The sequence below is a fragment of the Hipposideros armiger genome, unplaced genomic scaffold (assembly GCF_001890085.2).
Source record: "Hipposideros armiger isolate ML-2016 unplaced genomic scaffold, ASM189008v1 scaffold_73, whole genome shotgun sequence".
Lineage (NCBI taxonomy): Eukaryota > Metazoa > Chordata > Mammalia > Chiroptera > Hipposideridae > Hipposideros > Hipposideros armiger.
The window spans coordinates 1,663,994-1,682,190 of NW_017731423.1; the positions used below are offsets into that span (position 1 = coordinate 1,663,994).

The following is an 18,197-nucleotide window of genomic DNA, read 5'->3' on the forward strand; positions in this document are numbered from 1 at the left end:
TGAGTCTGCCTTTTCAGTGGCCAGTGGGCAGATCTCCGTAACAGTGGAGGTGTGAGTGAGACAAAAGGCAGTTTAGCACCAACAATCTTGTCAATTTGCAAATCATTATTTTAGATTTCATGACATACACGATTACACTTTCTTGCATGTGCATTTGGCGGGTAACAAAACATTGGAGATTTGTTTTCAATCCATTTGACTATTCACAATTTGATAGCTCCTTCAGCAATGAAGAAAAAAAATGAACAATCAGGTTTGAATCACATGATGAGGCAAATCACAATTTATCAACTGATTATGAGGCAGTTCTTATGCATGGAATGGGATAAGCTCTTTTTCAATCATCTGTTGGGGAAAGAGGCTCAACATCAAGGAAATTGACACATGTTTAATTACTGATATTGACTAGCTTATAAACACAATGTGAACAGAGGCCGTTTCAACCACACAATTATTTTGTTGCAAATGGTTATCTAGTTTCATCTGGAAGAGGCTGGAGTGTTTTCTGATAACAAACTACCCCCAAACCTTGGCAGTTTACAACAACCAAGGTTTATTTTTCAAATATACTACCTTCCCAGTGAGTGTTAGGAGAGGGTTCTGCTCCACGTCTTTCTCTCCATGGGACTCACAGTGATGGAGGAGTCTCTCTTTAACGTTGATGTTCATTATGGCAAAGGCAAAGGTGAACCTCAAGCTATGACTTAAGCTTCTACCTAAATTTCACACAAATTGCTTCCACTCTCATGTCCATTTCAGCGGAAGAGGAAGTCAATCCAAACCTGATTTCAGTATCTTAGGGAAATATAATCCCACATACAGAGGGGAAGCAGATATGATTGAATGGTAATAAAATCCATTATTCCATAAATCCCCCAATAGCACTGATTTATTTGAGTGAATTCTTTTTTTTTTAATGGAATCAGCTAAACTAGTTCTAAAGCAGGGGTCTTATTGTTTAAATATGTTGTCTGACCTTGTGAGCAAATTTCAACCAGAGGCTTAAATAGATGACCCATTTTAGGACTATCACCACCCATAGCACTACAGGTTTTCCTGCTTAAGGGTTTCACACTTAAGTGTGAAATAGGTACATCTTTTACCAAAAGGGCCAAAGGATCCCTCCTGCTCTGTTAGATGCTGGCTTCCTCTACCAAGTTACTAAAACTAGTTGCAAGGTATTGAGGTGTCACTCTTCAGCACATTCACAGCGTCTGTGCTTATGACAGCTCCCTGGTAATTCCTCATGATTGCATCACTCCCTGATGGAAATCCAGCTTTTATTTCAGCAACAGTAATGGGTTGTCCTGGACCCCTGACCTCACCTGAAGATGTCTTTATGTTGGATTTGCCCTATATATGGGGCAATTGGTTCAAGACTTAGAGAAATTTCTACAGACTCTCATACCAGGTAAGTTGTTCGTTTTGGTTTTGTTTTGGGGATAGGAAATAGGCATATTTCATCCACTACTGGGAAGCATAGATTAGTATTACATATGGAAGTTTGTTTATTCCTTCTGATGTGTAAAGGTTTTCATAATTGAGCATTAACTGCATCAACACCAGGGTCTATAACCTTGTGCAAGTCAACATGGTGATGTTGGATCTTAGTGATCAGGGGGTGGGAATGGATTGAACTGTGGTTTTCTTAACACAACTAAAGTAACAAGCTGTATGTTTTACCATGTGAATGGGATTACCGATACACAGGGATATTTATCCAGAGTTTCTCTTCTCTTTGTTTTGTAGAACAATGGGACGCAAATGGGGGAATTGGCCAGAAGAAAGAATGGCTTTGGGTTTGGTGAAGTGGACCAAAATGTGAAGGTTAGTATTTTGAGATTTTGGTTTCCTAGGCCCATGTCTTTGCTTCATCATACACAGTCACAGCCTCCGTTTACCATTTTGGCCCAAACACTTGGAAGATAGTCTCCCCACTGGCAGTGTTTCCCCTGCCATGTGCCGATTACTAATGCCAGTAAAATACCCAGGTACTTTGGCAGTAACTTATGCAAATATGTATGTTTCTAATTACAGAGAAATTGTTAGAACACGACTTGGACTAGCAATACACAGTTATAAATCCAGGAAGAAATCATACTTTGTTTTCTAACAGAAGAAAATAAGAACTTCATCTTATTCATTTTTTCCTGTTCTCTCTCCTGTTTGTTTTGATGCCCATGCATAGGCAATATCATAAACTGGCAATACAAGAAGCTCTTGCAAACGGTGTGGCTGTTTCTTCTCAGACATTGGACATCCTACATCTGTGACCTGGTTTACCATCCATCCCCTTTGTTGCTATAGCAGCATGTCCGGAATTCTGTGTCCTACCATTGTTCTTTACCAATACCATGTACATTCTTAAATAATAAATGTAAATTAATTAAAGTTGTTATTTTAAAATATATATCTATATAGTGTATGTGCATCCTTTTTTTCTGCTTTTTCCAACCTTTTTCTTGCTGATCAAAAGGTTAAGCCTGAGAGTGATGTGTGTGTATGGAGACTGAATGCACTAGAGGTTCAAATGGACAAGGAAGTTGTTTTGTAAAATCACACAGTCCTATTCTTGACTGTGCTATTATAATTTGCATTTTCAAATCAGTAGGTCTCCAGCCTTAGGACAGTGCTACTATTATTGTTTGTGGATTTTGCAACCTAATCTTGACTCATACAGTGAACCACACAAAACACCTGAGGCCAGGTTCCCAGTCCATAGGAACTGCCTTTCCATTAATTAGAGTCTCATTCTTCAAGATCCCATTAAGAATTCTCAATTTCTTGACTGTACAATTCTGTCTGCTTATCAATGAAGCAGGGGATGCCGTACTATTCCCTTTGCTTCACCATGTCTGAAAAAGGAGAGAAATTTGGTGACATACATGAGCAGCAATAAATGTGTGTTCTGCTCTCTCCTAGAACAAACCTGGCAAAGTGTTTAAGAGCACGGTGCAGAGCCTGGGCAAGTCGTGGGAGCTTGGAGGCACTGAGTGGGGTTAGAAACTAGCAGATGGAGGATGTGCTATGGAAACATGTCCATTCAAACTCAGGACTGAGCTGCCTCCCAATCATCTACGTTGTTTCTTACAATAGCTGGCAACTTGCGTATGACATGGAATGTTCACCACTGAAAATGGGGACTGTGCTTACCTTTGGGGGTAAATGATGAGTAAATGGCAAAGGAGCTACAGAGGTGTTGCTGAAAGAAGGCATTCTGCTTACTAGAAAATGCACCAGTTGCTGTGGCAGACAGGCACAGTCTTTGTTACATTTTAATATTTTTATTATTATTTTTTTGGTGTCTCACAAAGACTTTTTCCAAGGTGTGCTAGTTTCAACATCAGTCAACGTTCATTTGTTGAGCATTACTTTACAAGGTAGGCATCAGGGATATGAAGATAAATAAGACATGGTCCCTGCCCTCCAGTAGGTCACAGTTTAGAGGTATCTCCATGATAAAAATAACAAGCATTTATTGAGCACCAACCATATCCCCTCAAGTGTATTACCTCATTTAATTAAAGACATTAAATAACTTGTCCATGGTCACAGAACGAGTTAAATGGTCACAGCAGGATTGTGATGTAAGCCCAGATTTCTCCAATTCTAGAGCCTATGCTCTCAGAAAACATGACTGAATGACTAGGATGATAAAACAGCACGTTCTCTGATTAGCAAATAGACATCAGAGTCCAGGGACAGAGCTCCTCACTATCATTAGGCCTCTGTCCTAATCTCCCCTTGCCAATAAATAAGAATCCACATGTCCGGACCTGGTACTTATTCTCAGGATTCCCAGAAACACCACCCCCAGCCCTCCCTTCATTCAATAGCCTGTGTATCCTTCTGCATCATTGGTAACTTTGTCCATGTTTACCCAAAGTGTCACAGTCCTTACTAGTTCTCAAGAGACAAGACCTCATAGGACAGTTAACACCCTGAGTTCCTCAGAAATACCTATCTCCAAGATCAGAGCTCACTTTGGAAAGTGTGTCTCCATATACTCCAGTCTAGGCTGATTTTGTATTTTCTTAGCCTATCAATATCACAGATTATTTATATTTTGCCATTTATTTTATTTGAAGAGAGAAAAAGGAAAAGAAATTTGACTAGGTGGCTTCTTATCCATTTTTTCTCTGATTATCACCAAAAGCCTGAATGTCTGAACTTTGTCAGTGGGCATATTTTTACCTTGTAGGATTGTTAAGCAGGTTCATAAAAGAAATGTCACAAGTGCCTTGAAGGTATTACTTCACAGATGGTAAATGTTACTATATATTGGCTTCATGTATTGCCCTTCCCAGGAACATTTGTGTTTCAATAGAAGATAAGCAACCAAACCAGTGAATTAAAGCAGTGAATTTCTAATTGTAGAAGTGTCCTCTTCTGTTATCCAGTGGAAAAGTTAAATATATATTTTGACAGGCTGCATGTGGGGAAGGCAGGTTCCTTGAAATACACCTTGTGTAATACTCATCATTCGGGAGCTCTGGGTCTATTTCTACCAGATAGTGATAAAATATTTGAGGATTAAAGTATAGGCATAACAATGGGTTACATGTAGTAAGAGCTAACATTATATACTAGTGAGTTCTAAATTTATTTTACATTTATTAACTCATTGAATCCTCTCAACAACCCTATAATGTAGGTGTCATTAGGAATCCTCATTTTACAAATAAGGAAACATAGCCTAAGAGAGATTATATAATTTGTTCAAGACTGCTTAGTCAAAAGGCAGGTGGGGGATTTGGATCAGATTTTTCCTGACATCAAAGTTTGCATTTTCCACTAAATTGCACTGTATTTAATATCACAACAAAGTCAACTGCCTGCCCGTCCCAGGCTGACCCTGTATGTTCTTGGCAAATCTCATTTAGAGGGAAAGAGGTACCTTTTAAGTGGTAGTTAATCAATGATTAAATTTAAGTTTCCAACCTAGGCCACCTGGGAAGTGGCAAGAGTGGGATGGCTGTGTTTTGGGGAAAATACTGGTTATATTTGTAGTCATGGCATACAATGTTGCCTGTATTCCTGAGTGGATGCCAGGAGGTGAGGCCAGGGCAGGGGTTGTAGCACATGGTATATGTTGTCTGCCCTCAGAGCAATATCAACTTGGATAGCCATGGTGCCGGGGAGTGAAAATTCCTTCCAGTGGGCTGCGCCCTGTTTCCTGTCATCTCTGAGGATCAAGCAGGATAGCATGAATGGAAGGGACATGGGATGAGGCATCAGGAAAATGTCAGAAAGAAAGAGAAATGCGAGTCTCTAAAGGAGGTTTCAACTTCTCACTCCCTGCAATTAGAAAAGAGGTGATAAGGACCATAAAAGGGTAAGGGAGAGATTATAGATTTAGGCAACTCTTACCAGGCTCGTGGCGGAAAAATAAGATATGTCCAGTAGCAGAGCTATGGAAACTATTAGAAACTGAGCTAATTGCAGACTTCTTAGTGTGCCTCAGGAAATGGGAAGGCATTTTTCCGTTTGGGGCTTGTGTTTTTTCCAATTTGCCTCGTTCAGGAAAGAATTCATTCTTTGAGCAATGTAACCTCCTGCTATGATTTCTCAACTCCACAAAGAAGAATAATTATAGATTAATAATGGCCCAAAATAGAAAATGCTAAATGTGGGTGGCAGATAACTGGAAAATGTTCCGCCTTGTAAATTGTATTATTTCAGTTCCTGTCAACAGAGAGGAACAATTCTTACCTAGGCAACTCTAAATGAATGCTAGAATTCACCTCTCTTCCTGACGGGTATAAATGTTTAGCCTCAGTGGGACTAGGGCCATGAAGTGTCCTAAGCTTGGTCAAGAATGAGAAAAACATCGCATATCACAGAAACTTTTTCTTCCTTGGGCTGAGAGATTTGTGCCCTATCACACACATGATAGCTGGGCACTGTTTTCAGGATATTTCTCCGCAGTAAAACTTAAAGTTTTAATTTATTGGGAAGATTCTGTGGATCAGATGCTGAGCTAGATATTTTCCACATGTTAGTCATTCATACAATTGTTCTGGAAAAGCCACCATGTGTCAGGCTCTATGCTGGGGGGCTCAAAGCACTACTTTCTGTCTCTTGAGTCTAACAATGCCTCTGAAAAATAGGTAGGATTATCCCTACCCATTTTATAAATGAAAAAAAAAAGTGAGATTCAGAGAAGTTAAATAACATACACAAAGCCATGCAATTAATATGTGACAAATGGAAATCAAATTGTTTAGAGTCCCCTAACTTATTAAACTCTCAATGCCCCCAGTAGTCCAGACCAGGACCTATATCTGGGACCCACAGTCCCAGAGCAAGCCTCAGCCCCTGACACTCTGTGCCTTGCAAAGTGACACTGGCCTAATTTGACAAAATAATTTAAAAAGCTAAGGCTAGGAGAGATTGACGGCACTCATTCTCTCCTCAGGTACATTTGAACAGCGGCCTTCGAGAGGCACCATGCCTGTGTTTCTGTCTGATAGTTAAATGTGGGGACGGATGAAGAAAGCTGGCAGACAAACGAGGAGGAAGGCAGGTGTTTCAGTAAATGCCTCTTGAAGCTGACCCTTTCTAGTTTCACTTATGGCCTGGGTTCTGGGAACTGTCATCATGGTAACCACAGAGTCTCTTTGGTTTCCTCATTGGTTGACTGGGTAAAGATATCCGCGTATCACAAAAGTGTTCTCAGGGGATTTCTCCCCCAAACCCAGGGAGACTTGTATTTAAAAGCACCTGTAGTCAAACTGAAGGAAAACAAAGTTCACAAAAATGATATTAGCTCAAGTTGATGAGTTGGTGGCTTTCTGTGCAATCACTGTTGAAATAGCCCCGGCTTACTGACCAAAACAGCTCTCTGTTACCTGGCAGTCAGAGAAGAGCATTTGCATAATCTGGACCTACTTTCTGTAGGTCCCTTCTGCTGTGTATGCTGCTCTGCACTGTGAACTATTATATTTATAGTCATGCAAATAGCTTGATCTGTAGTTCTTTAAATGTTTCTGGTTAACAGTCTACAAACCTCAGTGTTTTACATTTGCCAAAAATGTCTGATAAAAAGGTCTCTTTCCACAGCGAAAACACTATCAGGTCATTCTTTCTCATCTAAAAATGTGTAATAAAATCAAGTGACTTCAAAATTCTAAAGAATTAGAAGTCAATAAAACTCACAAATATTTCTTTTTTAATGATTCTGAATATACTTTAGGATGTTTTGGTAGATTTTAGTATGGTAGTATTTAGCTATCATTTATTTTCATAGATGCATACTATTACTTCTACAATGAAATATCTTATTGATAAAATGTTTTTATTAGCCAAAATGAAGATCCCTTTTATAAGATTTATCATTTTCCATCTTTGGAATTCTGGAATAAGTCCTAGCCTTATCCTATCACTAAGTGTGTATACCTTCATTTTATTCCTCAAGCTTTATTCCTGAAGTTTTCAACAAATAATTTGCTTTGGGAAAGCATTAGATGCTCCAGTTGGCTTTATAGCTATCAAGCAACTTTTGTTTTCTCTAAACAATGATTTATGAAAGAATGTCTAGATTCAGAGTTTATCCTCTCCTTTTTCATCTTACATTGCTAAAGTAAGCATGAGTCTGATCACTGAGATGATATTCTTTCTTGGACAGAGTTACAGCAAGGTCTTTTTGTATGTAAAGCCGTCATCAATTAGGCTGTCATCATTGAGTCAAGATAAAGCTGCATGTACTGGATTGGATCTGTGTGAATGATCATAGATCATTATATAAGTGCAGTATATTTCTTTTCTTTGCTTGGGGATTCCAGTGACTTCATAGTGTTTTTAGTGATTAATAGTACAGAAAAAAAATATGTAAGGATGTCAATATTACAGTGCAGAAACTGCACCGCACATGGCCAACTATTAAACACACACATATATGTACATGCATGCATGCACAAAAATTCTGGTGCATTATGGCATACCCAGCACCAACATCCTCACCACAACTTTGCTGCACTGCTTCATAGCCAGGCAGGTATCCGGAATGTCTGGGACTGTATTTATGAGGTGTTTGGGGCCGTAGTCATGGGACTGTAGTCCTACCAGCACAATAGTGCATGTGGATACATGGGAGAGATTTTTGGTCCATTTCTTAGCCATATCAGGGGATCTCCTACTTCTTTAGCTCAATCAAACTTGGAATTTATTCAAATTGAGACTAGAGGTCCTTTCTGGAAGTCCTCCTGGGTGGTGGTGTTTTTGGGTTTTTTTTTTAACTTGGCTGACACCTATTTATTGCTCAAGACCTATCTCATCCTGGAAAGTTCTCCATTTCCCCAGCCTGCCTCAACTCCTCATCTGAACTGATGCTTCATAATGTGTTCTGCTTCTAGTTAGTTCTTTTGTCACTGTACTTATCACATTGTATTGTGAAAGTCTATTACTAGGAAAGTATTCCTCCCTCTTGTATTCATGGGCTTCTTGGACAGGAAGGACTAGGCCATATTTATCTTTGTCTCCCCCAAGCCCAGCACAGAGCCTGGCTATATAATAACCTCTGTAGAAATGTTTGTTGAATGGGCAAAAAATCTTATGAGAATGCCATGCAGGCTTACTTTCATACTTGTACCAGTCTCCTGGTACAAGTCTCATTTCATTTCATTTCATTTGGTCGGTTTTCACCAAGATGAGTATTAGGAAGAAAGGAAGGAAGTGCATTACCTTGCAAAACACCTCATGACTCTGTGGTAAACATGACATAATTTGGGGGCTCTTACCAATGGAGATTGTCCTTAAAACTAGATTTCAGAATTTTAACCCCATTCTCTATTATCACACCATCATTTCTTACTACTGTTGTTAGGACTTTGAGTCCTATGCTTTCAATAGGAAACATCTGATTGAAATACATTTCTTCAGGTGTTTTTCTTAATACTTCATGAGCTACCCTTTCCCTATATGCAAACCCCACTCAGAAAATAAGATAAGCACTTCTGATAGCTAACATTTGTTAGATATTATGTTGTTTGTGGAAGCTATAGCTTAAATTTTAAAATAATAGCTTCCTCAAAAATAACTTTTTAAATTTAACTTCCTATTTCAAGATAATTGTGTATTCACGTGCAGTTATAAAAAAAATCATATAGAGATATCCCCTGCCCCTTATCCACAATTTCCTCCAAGAATAACATCTTGCACAACTGTTGCTCAATAGCACAATCAGGATATTAGCATTAATAGCCAAAATACAGAACACTTCCGTCACTACAGGAATCCTTCATGTTGCCCTTTCATAGCTACCTCTACTCTTTTCTCTTGCCCACCCCCCTCCTTAAACCCTGGCAAACATTAATATTTTGTCATTTCAAAAATGGTATATAAATGGAATCCTACAATCTGTAACATTGGGGTATTGTCTCTTTCCATTCAGCATAATGAATTCTCTGGAGATTTATCCAGGTTGTTGTGTATATTAAGCTTGTTCCTTTTTATTCCTGCATAGTATTTCATCGGATGGCTGTTGAACTATTCCCCCATTGAAGGACACCTGGGTTGTTTCCAGTTTGGGGCTATAAAAAATAAAGTGGCTATAAATATTCATGTACACAGGTCTTTGCGTGAACATAAATGTTCAGTTTTCTGAGATCAATGCCCATGAGTATAATTGCTGGGTCATATGGTAGTTTAGTTTTTGTTTAGATATGTTTAGGTTTTTTTTTAAGAAACTGCCATAACGTTTTCAACATGGTTGTACCATTTTTACATTCCCATCAACAATGTGAGAGTGATGCAGTTTTTTTGCATCCTCACCAGAATTTGGTGGTGTCACTTTTAGATTTTAGCCATTATGATAGATGTTTTCATTTGGTTTTAATTTGCATTTCCCTAATGGTTGCTGATGTTGAACATCTTTACATGTGCTCATTTGTCATTTGCATATCCTCTTTAGTGAAATGTCTTTTCATGCCCTTTGCCTATTTTCTATTGGATTGTTTTTTGACTGTTGATTTTTGAGAGTTCTTTATTCTTAAAAGCAGTCCTCTAGTAGATATGTGATTTACAAGTATTTTCTTCCAGTGTGTAGCTTATCTTTTCATTCTCCTTGCCACGTCTTTTACAGAGTAAAAGTTTTTAATTTTGACAAAAATAATTTTTAAACTTTGTTAGCAACCAGATCCCTAAAGTTTCTCCTGATAGAAAAACTTGTCTAAGATAATATAAAATTGTTTGTATGTATTCATAGATCTATTCCACTAATGTCTTGCAAATTTAACCTTCACAATAATAATGAAAATGGAATCCTAAATTATAAATTGGCTAATTGTTTTTCTTATTCAAATCTTTTGCTACAAATTTACTCTCAATAACATTTGTTGAGTACCTACTCTTTGTTGTTTAATGAGGATACCGAATTTATAATCTGTGGTTTATTTGCTTCATGCACTTACGCTTTACTGAATTACAGCTAAATTTTTTTGGTAACTTTCTTCCATGAAGCTCATGATGCCTTGTTTTCTAAATCTTCACTACCTTATGATGAAAAAGAGGAATAAGGTCTTAACTTTGCTATGAAACCTAAAGAAATAAAATGAAATAACTTGTATGTCCCTCTTCTAGACACAGTAAGAACATTCTCACACTCGACCTTTACTTCTCAAACCCTATTTTTAGCAATTTTATTTTTTGCTATTTCTTAGGATATTGTTATATCAACCTGTTGGTTGCTTTCAAAACATATCAGAACTTAATAAAAGGTCATGATAACTAAATAGCACTATAGAAAACTGATTATAATATTGAAATTTAAACGTGATTTTACTGTGCTGTGTTTATAAATAAGTGAAAGTTACATGTACATTTGAGCCATAATTAGAATTAACCACTGAAAATAAGAGAGAGGATTAGGAATGTTTATTTCTATGTTTTTAATTTCAATAATATCTGATTACTTTTAAAAAATCATTATTTTTGGTCATCATGATCTTTACTATAGAGAGCATTTTTAACTTCGAAATATATGTGAATTTGATTTGGCTGAGTAGAGCAGAGAGAGTTAATTGATGACTAAGAGTGCCATAGGGTAACATGTGTCATCATAGTTGTTCCCATGGTGATGAACTATGATGTCACAAACTCATTAAGACTGTGATTCAATGAACTATTTAGACAGAGGATGAAAAGTGGTAGTCCACCAGGATGTATGCCATCTTTGCTTTATGTGATATTATTAATTAAAATGAAGGGCTGGGTATTTCTCTCAGTGAGATTATATAAAGATATTACATGTATTCAGACTTGCCTGAACATGGCTATGCTGGTTTTAAATTGAGGTTTTTCAAACCCCAAAAAAATTCATAAACAGAATTTGACTTAGTATTCATAAGAAAAGATCTTTTCTTCTCATATTCTGAAAAGCCTGATCATTAATCACAGTTAAATTCAAGCTATTTTTTGTCAGGACACTTACTCTCATTGAATGGTCTTGTTTTTCAGTTTCAAATGTTGGCACTGAGTAAATAGAAAGAAAAGATCTCCGTGCTCCCTTGCTTAGAGATTAAGAAAATAGTTTTAGATGTAAAATTAGACACTTTCCCTGCTAGTTTTGGTTGGTACATGCTTTAGGCTAGGTTTCTATGGCACAGCCAGATGCAAATGAATTGGCAATCCCTGTACCTGCCTGCTGTTTGTACCATCTCCGTGGCAGCAAACACCCAGGCTGCTGTGAGCACATACCTGGCTCTGTGAGTTTATTCAGTTTATACACCTGGGAAATTCACAAACCTTCCTCTGACTTTTCGATATCAATATCTAGACAATTCCCCTGATTTCAAGGGTGCTCAAGGATTTCATAAAGCACTTTTTACTTTGGAGTCCTGAGAGAGAGAAGAGTCCAAAAGTCAAGCTGGCGTTTCAACCAGAAATTAGAAACCTAATGCTAATAATTGGCTCCAAGTCCTACCATGATGCAGAGGGCAGCTGGACCTCGAGCTGTAGATGACATTGTACCAGTGTATGAGCTTCAATTCTGATACTTAATTTTTTTCAAAATGTGAGATCTAAAAACCTTTACGGTATCACAGAACTGTTGTGAGAATTCAAAATAACACATATTTAAACCTCCTAGTTCAGTGCTTGGTATAAGGTCAGTGCTTAATAAATGATAGTGGCTTTTCCCTTCACAACAGATATCAAAAATGTCTGATCCCATCAATATTTCACGCATGTAAGGATTTGGTCCTTTTGCCATCCCCACAGAATACTGAAGGCAAATTCTCCATCATTTCCATCTCACATCAGCCGCAGGACACACAGGGTGCTCAGGTGGTACATAGGGGAGAGACAGAGCTCCACAGAGAGGAGTGCGTGCTTCTCCCGCTAAACAGGGACTCTCCTTTCTCCTCACAGTCACAGAATCAAAGGCTGTCTTCCTTCTGCAGGTTTGCCTGAGCCTCCACCCAAAAGCATTATGTTCATTATGAGCTAAAGGAAGTCAGATCCGTTTTCTGCTGCCTTGGCCCTCTGGCCCTTTGGCACTTTCCATACCCTCCTCATTTGGAAAGCCTTCCTCATTTTCTAGCTCACAAAGCAGTCCTATTGTTGCTTATTTCCACTGCAGGGAAAAGGTGAAACATCTCACTCAGGGCTGCAGAACAATGGAAGTCCCTGGAAAAAAAGGTTTGAAAGGAATACCCAAGTTGCCTCTGAGATAGTCCCCAACCCAGCCGTTACGCTGTTTTGAAAAATTTCAGAAAAACTTCAAAATCTTCTTTGACACTATTTCATAAAGCCTGTAATTGGGCCCAAAGGCTTATTTCATCATGTACCAAAAACAGTATACATTGACTAAAAAAAAAAAAATTAGAACTAGATTTATTGAGGACATGCCGTTAAAAATAGGCTGCATGGAATCAACTCTCTTTTCAGAGGGCTGCCAAGCTAAACTTGAACTAGTACAATCACGGTAGCTGGTGGATTCCAAACTTGGAAAAAAGTGAGTCCTTATGTTCCGTTAAGTATAATAACTACTTGGTGGAGAATTGTTCAGTACAGTAAAATGTGAGTATCTCAGAAAGCAGGATAGAGGACCCGAAGCAGAAGTAAAGGAATAGTGGGATACAGGGTAAATAGTGGACCTGGTTAACAAATAGACTTAGGAAGCCTGAAGAAGTGAAGTTAGGAAAGTGGTAACTAATACAGAAAAGTAACAATGGTTACAGATATCTGGGGAAAGAATGAAAGGACAGATATTACAAAGTTTCCCATTTTGTACCAGAATGCCTCTGTCTGAGCATAAATTCCTAGTAAGGATTCTAGATTGCTTTGTGGGCTGATATACATTTGTCTCCTCCACAAGAGGTACTAGCAGTCTACCTGTAATTTACCAAACTTTCCTAGACAGGAGCATATATGATTATTTATTGTTTACATAAACTTTGTCCTGCATTTGGTAGAAAATCATGCTTTTCCAGAATACATTTCAATATAAAGATTTTTGAAGTTAAAGTGAGAAAAAGTGTATATATAAACTCTAGAAAATACTCTAATCATAGTGATTTTTGACATTACAGACTCTCTTAATGAATTGCTGACTTGAATATCAACTCCACAATGCTTTCATGCTGTCTGGAGATTAAATGGGATAAACAATAAAGTTTCCTTTCGTTTTCCCATATACGAATAATTTTACTTGCACGGAATTTTGAATAGATGAAACACATTTTAATATTCTATTTTTCTATTTTGTATAAGAGCCAAGCCAGCATCAGCCAAGTCAGTAAACCAGTTGCCTTGTTAATAGAATGGCATGACTCAGGCGTTTTCCAAAGGGTGAACTCATATTCTGGTAATCCCATATCCTTTCATCATACTTTTTTGTCTGCTCCCCAATGCCTTGATGAGGGATGTCATTCTTTCCTTGGAAGTCTGACAATTTTGTCAGAAGAGGTGCTTTGACTAGTGCAAACCCAGTAATTAAAAGGAGCATATCTAACAAATGAGGCCATCTTAAAGAAATCATTTTGCCCCTCTTGGCTCTGTCTATCTCACCTCTAAAGTAAGAGGTGGAACTAACTCACCTCAAGGATTCCTAGTAGCTTCAAATAAAAGTCTACAATTGATTGCTGGAGCCAGACCAAATGAAAAAGTGCTCCCTAGCTGCTGCCTTCATAATAGTGGTGCCTCAATTTGGGGAGGGAAGTAGCCATTACTGGGTGTTTCTTAAAAAGCAGTAAAAGTTGGATCTCCCCCTGGGGGCCACATAGTGATAGCGAAAAAAATGGGGTTGGCTGGTGTAGGTACACTCTTTATTCATGCACCCTGTCCACGAAGGAATCTCCCTTAACAGTCTTGCTGGCCCAATCCTTCATTTCTCAAGGTTACTGAACCACCTGGTTTGCCTTTCTCTACAGCTTCATTCTGTGTATTTCACCTTCTGGTTGACACCCTTGCTCTGAAGGTACAATTTAAGGCCTAAATATTAGCCCTGATTCAAAATGAACATGACCTCAAAAAATGGGCAACAGCTGACTTCTATTCTCTCTCTTCTCTTCTTATTTCATTTGTAACAAAATGGGCCTAGTCTTTTTCTTTCTTTCTTTCTTTCTTTTTTAATTTCTCATGACATCCAAGATTATTATCTATTAAGATCAGTTACGGAAGGCCTAGCTGACTTTCGCAAACCATCCCAGCATTCATCAAAAGTGAGGCTGTTTCATGTGGATTTCTAATTGCTTAAAATTTGGCTCTAAGCATCTGAGAATCACTAAATACAATAGAGATGAGGCTTAGTTATATATGAAGACAAAGGTTCAGTAAGTATGTTCTTTAAGCAGACTGCCTTGGTACTAGCAGTCCCCCTGCTGTACAGTTAACAAGGCAAATATGTTCTTTTTATTTCCTTATCCCCAGAATAGGAGCTCGAAAGGAAACCAGATCCCAAATAAACAGACTAATTTGTTGAATTCTGAGCTAAGCCTCTGTTTATTTGTTTGTTTCAGTATTAACAGATATTTATTGAGATCATACCCCATGGAGAGAACTGTTTATGTCAGGCAAAACCTTTAAATCAAAATTGCCTCATATTGAATCAGATCTGAAATAACATTTCATTCAACTGTAGCCTGGTATCAGAAGAACATATTCCCTTTTTTCCTGCCATGGATATGATGTGTCTTCAAAAGCAGCTGGGTGACTCGTTTCCTTTTCTATTATGCTTTGGGATTTGCATAGATTAGCAAGGGACGTGATCTGGGTAGGAGGAGGTCATAGAAAGCCCGTTCTTCCTATAGCCAAAAGGGGTGCCGATGTCGGCAGCAGCTGTGTCAATCAAAACTTTGAGCTCACGCTCTTGACTATTTCATTAGAATCTCTTCTTGGGTTACTAAAGCACTTGCAGAGAGAAGTGAATAAAGACCAGGGAGCCTTCTCATGTCTGTGCCCAGCCTCTCCACACTGACCAGGTGGGGTCAGGAGGGACGGTCAGACATGATGAACCTCAGCTCTATACCGTAATATAATCATGGGGCAGAACTGAGTCAGTTTTTCTTAACTCACACCCAAGGACATGCAGTTCTCAATAAACTAAAAAGATCCTCAATAATTAGTTTACGTCATCTATATCCTTCACAATAGGAACACCAATGTCCAAAAGGACCTAGCAAATTACAGCAGCCAGAAGGATGCGGCCCTCTCTTGGCTTTTCGGTGGAATGGCATGATCAACCCTCTGACGTACTCCTTCCACAGTCAGTCATGAAATCATCCAAAGCTAGTTCTGTGAGGGAACATTTACATCCTATGTAGTTATATAAAAGGGAAAGTAGATGATCTTGGGACATCGACCTACAAGAATACCAAGAGATACAGCTATCCTATGCTTGATTCTATTGTATTAGCCAGTTGCAATTTTCACTAAAAGGAAAATGAAAAAATGAAGTTTAAGATAACACTTGATTTACAGTGGATTGTTTGGGAAAAGAAAGGATTCCTTTCTTACTGTAATTCTCTACAAGGACTTTTTACAAAATGTACATCTCAGGGGTTGAAATTTTTGTAGGTGAATATTAAGTTCAGTAGAACATTATTTTAAAGTTTGAGTAATTATAGTATGCAGGTTTTCCAGACCTTAGGTATGTATGTTCTCTTCAGTTCAAGTCTTCACCATATTTTAGCATGAAAAAACAAAATGATTTCATTTAACACCATAGAAACAGTTGTTAAATCATTGCTGCATTTCATCGTCACACTGTTACCTGGGTCTAAGCTAGGGAAGTAAATGTATTTTTTTTATCAGTAATTTATGTTGATGTACACACCTGGACAAAAAACATCAAACACATAAACCCCCAAGAGAATTTGAAAGTTTCCTATTCCAGACTCCTTTTGCCATTGATTAATGTTTGATGCCACTTGCTTGAGATTTTGCTTTCAAGAGGATTTCTAACCAGGTTCTTGATTTAATCAATAGAAATAAAATAGCCAGGATTTAAATTAGCATAACCTCTCAAGATCCTGAATTTGACACTTTCATAATTTTTACATAATAGTAGCTTCAAGGGATTGGCATTGTTCTTTTAGCTGGCCTGAGTCTGAAAGGGGAATCCAAAGTCTCTGCATTGTTTTATTTTATTTTATTTTTTACCCCTAAAGCCCTGGAAATGGTTGGCTCTGATGTACTACTAAGGCAACCACAAGATGAGACAAAACAGGAATGAGATGAAAACCAACTTCACCCACATCCTACGTCAATTAGCTATTTTCTTTTTCTTTGTAAACAAGGAGGGAGTGTACAGCTTTTAGAGTAGATGTTTCTCCATTCCACCAGCCCTCCCCAGAGCTCTCTTCTGCCCTACCATCACCCCTCATCCTCCAACATCAGCTGATAACAGAACATGTTTTTTCCAACAGTGTTTATTGTTTACTTTCCTGTGGCTTCATCTTGAAGGTCATCAGCATTTTCGATTATTTTAGGAGAATCTTCAGAAAAGTGTGTGTGTGTGTGTGTGTGTGTGTGTGTGTGTGTGTGTGTGTGTGTGTTTAGGAAGGATATGAGGAGGATTGGGAGGTAGATCTCTGAATAGCATGTTGGAAGAAGGGCAATAAGGAAAGTGGTGTTTAAAATTGTGCAAAGTGCAGTCAGTTGTTGATAGAACTAAAGTGCAAAGAGCTCAATGAGGACTTTGGTTGTGTCTCTAACCTAAAAAAAAAAGAATAACAAAACTTAATTCCAAAATTGCTAACACCCAAGTTTTTCATATGTGGGGCTTTTTTGAGGATGTGAAAGCAATATAATCATAGACAGTATATGCTTTGCACAGAAAATCCATTCATTCATTTATTCATTGAGCACCTGTTATGTGCCAGGCATTGTACTAGATGCCATCAAAGTTGAATAAGATATGCGCTGGAATTCACAGTCTCACAGAAGAGACATAAAAGCAAAGAGTGGAAATATACTGTGGCGATAAATATTTAGATATCGTGGTATCACAGAGTAAGAATATTTCAGCTAAATCTTCAAGTATGAGAAAGAATGTGCCACATAAAAGAGTGAAGGGGGGGCTAGTACTTCAGAGAAGAAACAACTGTGCAGTCATGTGGAGTTATGGTAGAGCACAATATATTAAGGAAGGACAGGCAGTTCAAAATGGCTGGCGCAAAAAGTTCTGGCATGGAAATTGGCTGGCCAAGAAGAGTTCATTGGAGCCAAAGTAATGGAACTGTGATTGATTTTAGATATGATAATGTCTATAAGAAATTTGGCAACGTGATGGGCAGATGACTATGAAAGAGCAAAGAGAGACCACTTAGGCTTTCAGGTGCCTAAGCAGAAATACAATAATTTAGTTGAACACTTAATACGGGTGGGCCCTTGCAAGATCATGTTATATACTTTATCTCCTTTAATGCTCACCACAGCCTTGTGAGTTAAGGTTGATACAGAATTACATAAAGGCAGAATTTTATGAAGATCAAATGGAAAGTATAGAGGAGTGTCTTAGGTCTTCATTTCGTGCTGTGGACCAGAAAAGTGAGGAGCACTTGAGGAAAGAGATTGGAGTGAGGGTCAGCTGGTTGCAGAGTTTTGTTCACTTATCTGAGTGCCTGTTCAAGTTTTCAAATGAAGAAAAGTTGGTTGGCATGTAAAGAAGTGAGGAGGCATCCCAAAACTATTTGGGGAAAAACTGGGGAAACTTACTCTGCCCTCAACTCCTTTTTAACAAAAGTGGCAGATTTTTT

At 38.2% G+C, this 18,197-nt stretch overlaps 1 protein-coding gene and 1 long non-coding RNA gene across 10 annotated transcripts in view; both read left to right on the top strand.

Moving 5' to 3' along the window:
- Nucleotides 1-2,201, top strand: part of LOC109382962 (uncharacterized) — a 134,706-nt gene extending 132,505 nt beyond the window's left edge. The window contains exons 2-4 of one of the 2 annotated variants that reach the window (XR_002124023.1): nucleotides 1,230-1,411; nucleotides 1,750-1,827; nucleotides 2,189-2,201. This is a non-coding gene — a long non-coding RNA (uncharacterized LOC109382962). Of the gene's footprint in view, nucleotides 1-278; nucleotides 1,412-1,749; nucleotides 1,828-2,188 lie in introns of those variants that run through there. The other variant, XR_002124022.1, reaches the window with a different exon arrangement.
- Nucleotides 1-18,197, top strand: part of NRG1 (neuregulin 1) — a 1,026,954-nt gene that overhangs the window by 712,849 nt on the left and 295,908 nt on the right. The window lies entirely within an intron of this gene.